Here is a 4,524-nt window from a genome sequence, read left to right as displayed (position 1 = left end):
GTTAACTTTAATAAACTCATAATAATTAATGCATTGAAAATATTATATGTTTTTTATAAAAAATTTCAATTAGTAATTTTAAATGTACTAAGAGTATATATTAACTAAACTTTTTTAAAGAAAATGATTTGGTGTTAAAATATCTATTAAAATGTAAATTTTGTTTATATTTGGATATTTGAAGTGAATTTGATTTATAATTGAATGTAACATTTTTTTTCAAAAACAATAGTGGTATTTTATTTAATAGAAAAATAAATACAATATCCAAAAGTCAGGACAAGAGAGATAAAAAAAAGGAGATTCTCAAATATTCACAAACAGATAAAATTGTAAGAAAAAAATAATATAGAAAAGTAAATAGAAAAAAAAATATTAGGGTATTATGCGATAGTTCTTAGTTCAACTTAAAGCGATGTTGTTAACACTTTTTTCGGAGACTTCTAGACATACTCGAAGAATTGGCGATACTCTGTTCTTTCAAATATTCTAAACTATAATCAAAATCAGTCGAGCTCTATGAGAGCTTGTTCCCTAAAATCCAATTTGTAACACCGAATCTCTTCACTAATCGAAGAACAAAAAATATCTAGGATCTACAATGAGGTAAGCCAAAGGACTCTTCTTCCACACTAGAATAACGTCTCCACAGAAAAATAGACAGTGCATGAGTGATTCTGGTGCTTACTTGTAGATTAAGTTGGACAAGTTGTCGAAGTAGATAGGAACCATTGGTGGATGAGAAGTAGAACAATAAGCTTATCATAGAAAATTTTACACGCAAAGAACAAAATTTTGTGAGGAATTTTCAACTTCCATAAATGACTTCAAATTGGCCTCTGTTGCATGAAATTTGGATAGAATCTAATGGAAGTATGGTAAAATTGGTAAGGACTCCTGTACTTTGATACAATATCATATGTTTTTATTCTGTTCATCACCCATATTGAATTGTATTTTTACCTTCTCCTGGAGTTATAAATAAAATTCGTTGAGCAATTTTTGGAAGGAAAAGATTTGAGATTAATACTTAGTTCTACTACTTATTTAAAAAAAATAAGTCTTTCATACATATCAGATGATAACTATTTGATAACAGTGTTACAGATAATAGAATTCTAAAAGAGTAAAGAGGAGGGAGTCATGATTTATTGAAGATTTGGATATCATCAAAATTTACTTTTTAATTAATGTCTTTTTCTACAACTTGTTTTTATTCAAACATATTTTGTCAACCTCAAAAAGGTAAGGTTTATACTTCTACTGTAAGAATAAAATTAAATTTAAATGTAACATATAAAAAGATAATTTTTTAAAATATGAAATTGTTGTTACTCTTAAAAAATATATTTTGTGCTTTTCTATTAATTGTACTTTTACTAAAATTTATTCCCCGAATATTTTCGGTATGGATGGAGCAATAATGATTTTAGAAAATAACTAAAATTCTTTCTAATATTTTTTATATATTCAATTAAAATGATTTATAAATTTCAAAGAATTGAATTACGAATTTCAATTAGTTGAAATAAAAGTTTTTGGTTTCTATTTATGCTAATGACATGTCGCGTCAACATTTAACTTATCAAGTTAGTATTTAATGGAGCAAATCAATATTAGAAACTATAAGAGTAAATTATTAAAATTGTCCTGAAATGATTAAATTGTTGGCAAAAATATCTTTAAATTTTTTAAAAGACAAAAATAAATTTAAAATATTTTAAAATGTGACAAAAATACTTAATATTAAATATATATTTTAAAAAAAATTTATATGTTTTGATGTATTTTTTTGTAAGTATAACTAAAAAAACAAGATATTTTTATTGTTAAAATTTGATAATTTTATACTATATGAATAATTTTTTTGAATTTTTTTGTAAATGACCAAAAATATTTTTTTAAAATAAAAATCTAGATATAAAATTTTGGTTCTATTTTTCATGTACTTTTTAAATAAGAATCCTATTATTGTAAAAAAAATTAATTAAATACACATGTGTTTTGCTAAATGCAGATGCCATTTGCCACTTATAAAAAAAGGATATTTTTTGTTACATTTAAAAATATTTTTGTTATAAGCAAATTTAAAAGATACTTTTGTTGGCAATTTAATTATTTGAAAATATTTATGGTGATTTACTCAAACTAGAACCATAGCTTTTTAAATTTTGTCGAACCAAATTAAAAGAAAAATGTTAAAAGTCAAAACAAAAAATGAGTATTTTATAGAAAAAATGCAACTTACATGTAAAAAATTAATCGCTAAATTAATTATATATTAATGCATATTTATACTTATTTTTTAAATATTAATTTTATTTTTAATATGAATTATTACTTTTTTTTGTAAAAATAGAGTATATTTTATTTTATAAAAACCAAAAATTTATTTAAGCTAACGAGTTAAAGCATGAGTTTCCACGCAATATACTATATGCTATTAGTAAATTAGTAGATATTAACATATCGATAGGTTTTTTTTTTTTTTTTTGGACAAATAGACATTAACGTGACTAGGTGTTTCATCAGAAGCAACTCTAAAGTACCCATGCATGAAAATATAGAGGAATGAGGATCATGACAATAACTTTTTATATATAATTAAATTTTTATTCGAATAGACACCAGAAAAAATTATTCAAATACTATCAATCAATCTATATATACTAAATTTTTATTTTAAAAGATTATGTCCCAAAATGAGTGTTATAATGAGATTAAGATCTAATTAAGGTGTTTGAAGCCACAAATTTAGTTAGGAGCATGACTACATGAGAGAGAGAGACATTGCCGTAAGTCCAATATTATATTAGTGGTTTAGGACTTTTTAAGGCGTGTGACATCACAACTTTTTTAGTTTTTTTGGTTAATAGAACCAAGCTAAGGAAACCGTGCGACATAATTTCAACCGTGGTAGTTAATCATAATTATTTTTTTTTTTCATACGCATACTTGATGTCCGTCAACTCAAGGATTAATCCATTTTAGCTCTGAACTCTATTTAAAAATTTGTCACGAATTAATGAGTTATTTGTATACATAAAGTAAAATTTAAATTCTCGATACTTGCTTAAACTAAATAATAAACTAATTACTAGATTAAACTAAATTGATTAATCATAATTATATTTTAGTAACATATGTATTAAGACAAGAAAGCGTGTTATCTCATTTAAGATTTAGATAATATTTTAGCTATGAGCATACGACATCGCTTTAATTTGTTGCAAATTTGCAACGCCATGACACTGTGGCGGGAACGCAGTTGAGTTGTTGACCAATAACAACGAAAATACTATCAATCAACCAATATATTTGTTCTCTTCTTGTTTTGTTTCATCGTACAAATCAAATAACCTCTCCAATCTTCTATTCTATTTTATTTCGTTTCTGAAAGATAATTAAACGACTGAACTAAATAAAGCCACCTATATATGAAAAGTAAGAACACTATGTGGTTTGCATTGAACGAATATGCCCTACACACACACATATATAAAATTCATATTTGATTCGCACATTTGGAATGCATAGAATAATGCATCCAAATAAGGTGGACAAGGCAAGAAATTTCTCGAAATGTACATTTTTAATTTCTTTCCAAGGCAAGATTCTAATTCTTAGCTGTAAGCATCATCAGAAAATAATATCTCAAATTTATAGCGATGCCTAATAAAGTATAAAAAGGAAATATAATTCTTTTAATTTCTAATTTTAATGAGGAAATTCTTAATGATTAAGTTATGCTTGAATGTGTTATCGAAAGAGCTAGTTTTATTAATTTTTTTTCCCTCTCCTTATTCTACTATTAGCTGGAAAAGATCCAAAGTATATAGTATTCAAGATTCACGCCTTTGTACAAGTCTGCATTGAAAATTATTTGAATGATAGACGAAAAGATAAATTATTATATATAAGACATTAAAATTGAGTCAACATATCTTAATCTTAAAAAGTTAGCTATATATAAAGAGTTATTAACACTACTATCTTATTGTGAAATGGCATTCTAACAAGCTTTTACCTTACATATGATTGAATATTTTAGTTAATTGTTTGATTTAAAAGTCTAGATGTTTATATGTGATTTGATATAAAATGAATTCTTCTATATTAAAATTAAGTGTAAGTTCAGGGGGAAAAAGTAGACGAAGGGAAAAAAAACTAAAAGAAAAGAAAATTAAATAAGTTAATAGTTAAAATCATTCCTAAAAGATATCCTAATTTTTATTTTGGTCTCTGAAAGATAAAATTAATCAAAAGCGTCCCCAGAAGATACCGACGTTGGTGGCATTCATTCTTCCGTCATATCAGTTGCTGAGGTGTGTAACGTTTGCTGAGTTGAAACGTTAAGTTACAGCGTGGCAAACACACCAAAACGACGTAGCTTCAATCCTCCACCCTAAAACCATGGAACGACGTCGTTTGTGGTCTAAAGTGGAATTTTCAAATGTTTCTCCCCATCACCTCTTCTCATAACAATCCTCTTCAACTTTTGCTCCAAAACCCCTCATCTCTTCT

This window comes from Arachis hypogaea, chromosome 19, assembly GCF_003086295.3.
Source record: "Arachis hypogaea cultivar Tifrunner chromosome 19, arahy.Tifrunner.gnm2.J5K5, whole genome shotgun sequence".
Classification (NCBI taxonomy): Eukaryota; Viridiplantae; Streptophyta; class Magnoliopsida; order Fabales; family Fabaceae; genus Arachis; species Arachis hypogaea.
The sequence above is the reverse complement of the archived record's forward strand: the minus strand, read 5'-3'. Positions refer to the sequence as shown.